Source organism: Chiloscyllium plagiosum, unplaced genomic scaffold (genome assembly GCF_037043375.1).
Source record: "Chiloscyllium plagiosum isolate Xiang-an unplaced genomic scaffold, Cpla_swu_hap1 HiC_scaffold_35, whole genome shotgun sequence".
NCBI classification, from domain to species: Eukaryota; Metazoa; Chordata; class Chondrichthyes; order Orectolobiformes; family Hemiscylliidae; genus Chiloscyllium; species Chiloscyllium plagiosum.
The window spans coordinates 68,595,441-68,602,571 of NW_028270173.1; the positions used below are offsets into that span (position 1 = coordinate 68,595,441).

The 7,131-nt window shown below is 44.1% G+C and overlaps 1 non-coding gene across 1 annotated transcript; it reads right to left on the reverse strand.

The window, feature by feature from the left end:
- Nucleotides 1–6,363: 6,363 nt before the first annotated feature.
- Nucleotides 6,364–6,552, reverse strand: LOC148141096 (U2 spliceosomal RNA). Its single transcript, XR_015753178.1, has one exon. It is a non-coding gene; the product is annotated as a U2 spliceosomal RNA (small nuclear RNA).
- Nucleotides 6,553–7,131: the final 579 nt, after the last annotated feature.

Below are 7,131 nucleotides of genomic sequence, written 5' to 3' on the forward strand. Positions count from 1 at the left end.
GGATGAATCGGCTGGGGCAGTTTTCCCTAGAGTGTTGAAGGCTGAGGGGTAACCTGAAAGAGCTTGTGAAGATGATGAGGGGCGTGGATAGGCTAAATAGACAAAGCATTTTCCCTGGGGTGAGAAGTCCAGAATTAGAGGGCATAGGTTCAGGGGAAAGATATAAAAGAGACCTTAGTGGCAACTTTTTCATGCAGAGGGTGTTGCATGTATGAAATTATCTGCCAGAGGAAGTGGTGGAGGCTGGTGTAATTGCAGCATTTAAATGCATCTGGATGGGTACATGATTAGGAAGTGTTTAGAGGGATATGGGCCAAGTCTTCGCCCACAGTTCAAAGATGTGCAGGTTAGGTTGATTGGCCATGTTAAGGTACAGGGTTATGGGGTTTAGGGTAAGGTGCAGGATCTGGGTGTAATGATCATTGGAAGGTTGGTGTAGACTCGATGGGCTGAGTGGTCTCTTTCTGCACTCTAGGGTCTCTGTGATTCGACTTGGAGCAGTTGAGTGGTCTCTCCCTAGTGTGACTGCATTGATGAGTTTCCAGTTCAGATGGTGATCTGTATCCTATCACATTATTCTCACATTCCCCATAGTTTTTCCACAGTATGAATCCACTTGTCGCTTGACAGTTCACATGATCAGCTAAAACCTTGTCCGTGTCGAAAATATGTGTATGGTTTCTCAACACGGAACCGTGCTCTTCCCTTCCATGTTCAAAACCCAATGGTATTCAAGTCACAATAATAAACTGGGTGACTCTCTCAAATCCTGATGTCTACTTTGGTTTCAATTTCCCAATTACACATCCTCCCCTCTGATAGATTGCAAATTATTTGAAACTTTATTAAAACAGGCGAGTTGATGGAATTGTGGTAATACAACGAGACTATTAACCCAGGCACCCAGGTGACGTTCTGGCGACCTGGATTCAAATCTTGCTATGACAGAGGTGAAATCTATTTTTGTTTAAAAACCTGTGATTAAGAATCGAATGGTCATGAAACTATTGCTTATTATCAGAAAACCCCAACTAGTTCATAATGTCCTGTTGGTGAGGAAATTTGCCATCCTCCCCTGGTCTGTGCTCGGTATGAATCCAGACCTGCTGTCTGGGGAAATGTGGAAAATACATGAAATCCTGGCCTGGCCAGCGGGACCCATGCCATGAATGAATTAAAAAGAAGCGTGAGAGAGAATTTACAAAAATACAGGTTGTGAAACTGTGCTGAATGAAATGGATAATTAGTCGGAGCTGAAATAGGGTGAAGCAACCACAGAAGCTGCTGTTTGCCATGTAAAAAAGACCCCAATGATTGATTGTTGTATTTCAGTGAAGGAACCCTACCCCCTGGTCTGGGCCTACACACGATGCTGCGCTCATTGGGAGCAGACTGATGGAAGAAGGGGTTTGGTGATCTGGGCAGATGTTGTTCTTTCATCACCACTGGGTGAATAATCAGTAGGTCCTGACCTAACAGCACTGTGGAAGCACTTTCACCACACACACTGCTGTCATTCAAAGGTTAAACATCAGGTTCCCCACAGACACCTGGGGAATGGGAACATCTGCTGGTCTTGGCAGTGAAAACAATATTCCAAGAATACAGATTTACAAATAGGAATGCACGTAACAGCTTCAGAGCATCTAAGTTTTTGCTGAAGCAATGTTGCTTTGCACGTTATAGACAATGTCTATTCAGCAAATTGATCTTCCCTTGAATCTACCTGCTCAACATGATTTTCCTGAGAAGCCGTCTTTTCAACATGATCTTCCTTATATTTCAAACTCTCAACCGCATCTTGCCTGGAATCTACCTGTTCCACCTGATCTTCCCAAGAATCTACCACTCAATCTGATCTTCCCTTGAAGACCTTCTCAACTGACCTTCCCTAGAATCTATCTGCTCCACCTGATCTTGCCTAGAGCCTACACATTCAATCTGATCATTTCTAGAATCTACCTGCTCAACATGATCTTCCCTAGCATCTAACTGCTCAATCTGATCATCCTGAAATTCTCGCTGCAGAAACTGATACAAGGGGATGACACTGAAACAGAACAATTTGATTTCATCTCAAATGACATTTGAGATGAAAACTCAAAAAGCTCTGAAAGAATTTCACTTTTAAAAAAAACTACTGAGAAATTTCAAGTGGAGCAATTTGAAAGCTTTCCGAACTCTAGTGTCAGAGAAAACCCTTAAATTTGAGGGAATACACATAATGGGGTGATTTCGCGGTGTCATTGTCACTGTGTGATGACGTCACCCACACGAACACAGAGCATCAGTGTCTGTGCAAACTAGAGATCTCCCACACACTGGGAAGGATGGCAGGGTTCCTGACAGGGGACCTAGGAGATTTACCAGGATGGTTTGGAGAATGAGAGATTTCAGTGATGAGATTAGGGTGTAGAAATCGGCATTGAGGGAAAACTTGACAGAGTAATAGCAGTAGTTTATGATTGGTTAGCACAAGGTAAATAAAGTGAATCTGTTACCATTAGCTGACCATAAATGGATTAGAGGAGAGTTCCATCAGATGGGGATGTTTCAAAGGGAGAATATGAGGAAGAAATTGTATGCAATTATTATGAATGACCTTGGAATCAATGCTGACCCACAAACGCCATTGATGCTGAGATCCTGTGACATTGATTACGGTCATGCGTTAAAAAAAATCGGTCTAATCAATATTGGAATCTGAACTGAATCAATTCCAGCATTGAGCTGACAGAATTAATGTGAAATGTCTCCCAATGGTCTTATACCAGACGATTTCAGACAGAGAGCACATCACCTTTCCACAGATAACTGGTTGTTTCTGGAGAAATCTTCAACTGATTCTGGAAATCTTTCCATACACTGACGTTGTGAGATGTTGCTGATGAATAAAGTCCAACTCTCTGAAGGACAATGCTGGGAATACTCAACAGATGAGGCAGGTGGGGATACACACAGTGAACATTTCAGCTCAACGAAATTTCATCAACAACTTTTTGAAGTAGGCTGTAAATAAAAAAAGTAGTTGATCGGGAGCAAATGTCTAAGAGTGCAAACTAGTGTCTAAATCACAAAGAAAAGTAAAATATTGTGAATGCTGCAGGAGGAGGGGTGACGACTGGAGAGACACACATGGGATTAAAGTTCTGAATAACCAGTCACTGAGAGTCAGCTGACCTTGAATTGATAAATCTGCTTCCCTTTTCAGAGAGGGCATGTTCGGTTTAGGAGGATAGACTAAAACAATGGGCCAACTGTTAGAATCGGAGATGGATGGGAATCGTTATTTGAACACGCTGAATTGTTAACATTTAATCTGGAATGCTTTTTAATTCGGAAAGTTGCACTCAGATCATGTGGCTTTTTATGTGTTAATCAGCGCATGGTTAATACGTCTGCAAACCTTTAGAATTGCAGTTCTTATTGCACTTCCACAGACATATTCCAGCTCCGAATAGATATTTGTTTCTTGGAAACAATATAACCTTTCAATTTTTGGATAACAGTCAAAGGAATTTTTTAACTCCAAACAAAAGTTTGAGACGACTCCTGGGCTGTATCTCTGCTTGCATTTTCCTGATCTGCTGTCGACCCTGGTGAGAATTGCGATGCTGTCCAGGGGAAAATACAGTCTCTTCTGAAATTTACCTGGCCACCATGGCAGTGACAGATTTCCTGATCAATACAACAACCATGGCACGGTTTGATTTCTAGTCTGTGTTTTCGATTGAGGTTGCTGCCCACCATTCCTGCAAATACATTCACCTCTGTCAGCAGTTATTTTGTAACCGGCAGTTCCAGCTGGTTGATGGTCACTTGCTCTATATCCCTCCATTCCTTGCGCATCCATCTGCTTATGGGACTAAAAGCCCCTGAAACACTCCGATCATATCTGCCTCCATCGCGACCCCTGACATTACGTTTCAAACACTTACCACTCTCTGGGGAATAAAAAACCTTGCCCCACATCTCAGTTGAACTTTTCCACTTTCACCTTCAATGTATGCTCCATAGTTTTAGACATTTCAATTCTGGGAAAGAGATTCTGACTGGCAAATTTATGCATCTCGTAATTTTCACGGATTCTCCCCTCAGCCTCCGTTGTTCCAAGGAAAACAATCTGCGTTTATCTAGAGTCTCCTTTTAGCTCATACCCTCAAATACAGGCAGCATCCTGGTAAACCTCTTCTTCACCCTCCACATCCTCCCTGTAATGTGGCGACCAGAATTAAACGCAATACTCTAAGCGAAACCTAACTGCAGACTTATAAAGCAGCAACATGACATCCTCACTCTCCTTTCTTCCTTGAACTTTGTGTCAAGACCACACAGCTCCTCCATTTACAACTTTTACCTCAAAACTATACACATCCCCGAGCCCCAGATCTGCAGCATCGCGATGCAAACCATCTCGCTGCACTATCCCCACATAAAAACCGAGACAGTGATGGTGACTCGCACTTCCACAGTAACCCACGTCCTTATCTCCCTCCGCCTCTAATATGGTGACATTCCCATCCCTTCCACAATTCCTGTCCACTCTGCCTACAAGCAGGCTGTCCCCTGTGCCCAGAACTGACTTCCCCAAATTCACTGTTACTGCTGGGGTCCCCGGAACCCCTCCTTGAGAATTTCATCGAACTGATCCCCAGTGACAGGAACGGACAGGGTCAGAATGGATTGGTGAACGGGAATTCAGGATCGAAAAATCTACCAGAGCATTTCTGGAATGTAATGCGTAATTTGTGTGGCCACCTGGCTGTACTGTTGTGATACAGATTCTCTAATCCTGACTGGCCCAAACAGTGTCAAACTCCCTGGACATGCTGTTCCAGGGTCTCCTGACTGAATCTTGTCTTCCTTGCCCTGACTGAGAACTGGTTCCTTCAAGCTTTGAGACGTGACCATTTGGTTGAAGCACGTGCAGTGTGTTTGCTACATTAGCTGCTGTTCCAAGTGCCTGACTGTTCCAAGTGCCTTGACTGATCACCGTTAACAACAAGGATAAGCTGCCTGGCTTATGTCTGCAAACATCCCCAGGGAAGACAGGAGCACTGCGAAACATTAGGTTCTGGTTGAGGCATCAAAGTGCAAAAAAGCCAAGGAAAGGCAGAGATGTTTTGCCAGTTCCTGAGCAGGACATGTCTCAGGAGCTGGAAAGTTTGTAGAGTTCTGAGATCAGTAATGTTTTTTGTGGACAGGTAATTCTACATCTTGATGCAGGGCTTTTACATGACTCTGGCTCATTTCCCCACTCCGCAAGTATCAATTGGACTGGTTAATGTGAGAATTGGCTCTCGGAGTAATATGCCTCTGACTTGGTCATTCGTGATACCACACACAATTGTGCCCTACATCAGTGAATATGTAACCTGATTCAACTCACAGGCTTTTGAACTGAGAAAATAAAGCCGTCGCAAACACACATATTGATTCCAGTTGCTCTTGCACTCTGAGGAAAAATATTCTTAAAGATTTTCAAGGATGTTGCCGGGGTTGGAGGGTTTCAGCTACAGGGAGCTGAATAGACTGGGGCTGTTTTCCCTGGAGTGTCTCATTTTATAGAGGTTTATAAAATCATGAGGGGCATGGGTAGGGGAAATAGACAAGGTATTTTCCCTGGGGTGCGTAGTCCAGAACTAGGGGGCATAGGTATAGGGTTACAGGGGGAAAAATTTAATAGGGACCGAAGGGGCAATGTTTTCACGCAGAGGATGGTGCGTGTGTGGAATGAGCTGCCAGAAAAAGTGGTGGAGGCAGGGACAATTATAACATTTCAAAGGCATCTAGATGGGCATACGAACAGGAAGGGTTTAGAGGGATATAGGCCAAGTACTGGCAAATGGGGCTAGATTAGGTTAGAATATCTGGTCAGCATGGACGAGATGTACTGAAGGGTCTGTTTCTGTGCTGTACATTTCTATGACACCATGTTCCATCTATAAATCAGTCCTTTTCCTACTTCACAGTGTTCTCAAAATCTCTCCTACAACACACCCGAGTCATCCTCATCATTAAAGTCCAAACTGTTGAATACTGAAATAGCTTCATCTTCTCCATTTTGTTTTCTGAGATACCGTTTGCTATTCGATGGAGCTGGTGGGCAACTGTGTTTTACTTCTGTTGGTGGGAAGTGGCGCAAGTGCACCAAGGATGAAGTGATAACATTGAGAGTGAGGGCTGAACATGCAGAAAATGTCAGGTGAATAGCAACCTAGAAGGAGTTGATTTGCACGAAATGGAGTCTGACTTGACGAAAAGGCTGTCTGTACGCTTTCTTACACACAGACTCGGTAGACGAGAAATAAAACTAACACACACAAAAGTGAACTAACAAAGCTTATTTTCGGATTCTGTAATGTGGGATGCACCATTCCCAGAAATGCTGCAATACCAGGATGATGTGCGAAGTAAATGGAGCAAGCTCAAAGATCAAACACATTCCTGCAAAAATCAGATTAATATTTACTCCTAATTCAGGGACATATCAGATATTAAAACTGACAACAGACACTGCACATGATCTTAACCAAAAGGCTGAGAAGTGATACTGGTGTTATCATCAATATTAGAGTGGTGCTGGAAAAGCACAGCAGCTCAGGCAGCATTCAATGAGCAGGAAGATTGACATTTCGGGCAAAAGCTCTTCATCAGGAGTGAGGCTTGGAGCTTCGGTCGTGGAGAGACAAAGGAAACGTGGAGCTAGGTTGAAGGTAGTTGAGAGTGCAATAAGTGGGCCAATGAGCGGGTAGAGCTGTTAGGACGGAGCGGATAGGTGGGAAGGAAGATTGTCAGGTGGGACAGGTCATGATGGTGTTGAGCTGGGAGGTTGGAACTGGGGTAAAGTGGCGGGTAGGAGAAATGAAGGGTCTGAAGGGTCCCAAGGTGGAAGATGAGGTGTTTTCCTTCAAGTGTTGGGTGGTGAGGGAATGGTGATGGAGGAGGCCCAGGACCTGCATGTCCTTGGCAGAGTGGGTGGGCGAGTTGAAGTGCTCAGCCACGTGTCGGTGGGGTTGATTGTCCCGGAGATGTTCCCTAAAGCACTCTGCGAAGAGGCATCCAGTCTCTCCAATGTAGACGAGACCACATCGGGAGCAATGGATATAATAAATGGCATTTGTGGAAGTG